This window comes from Penaeus monodon, chromosome 29 (genome assembly GCF_015228065.2).
Source record: "Penaeus monodon isolate SGIC_2016 chromosome 29, NSTDA_Pmon_1, whole genome shotgun sequence".
NCBI lineage: Eukaryota > Metazoa > Arthropoda > Malacostraca > Decapoda > Penaeidae > Penaeus > Penaeus monodon.
The window spans coordinates 20,581,060-20,581,278 of record NC_051414.1 but is presented as its reverse complement, the minus strand read 5'-3'; positions in this window follow the sequence as shown (position 1 = coordinate 20,581,278).

Sequence of the window (219 nt, the reverse complement as noted above, 5' to 3'; positions counted from 1 at the left end):
ACACAGATACAAGATTAATGAAGGCTATTCATTCGTTTTAACATTTGTATTTTATTCACAGCGTCTAACTTTTTTCCGCCTCTCTTCAAGTGTGGGAGATTCGCTTTTGTTGAGCGATCCAATCTCAGGAACCCGGCTTTTGATAACAAAAAGAAATGCGGACAAAGAAAATATGAATTCAGAGACAACAGATTATTTGATTAGGCTTAGGGAAGGGAA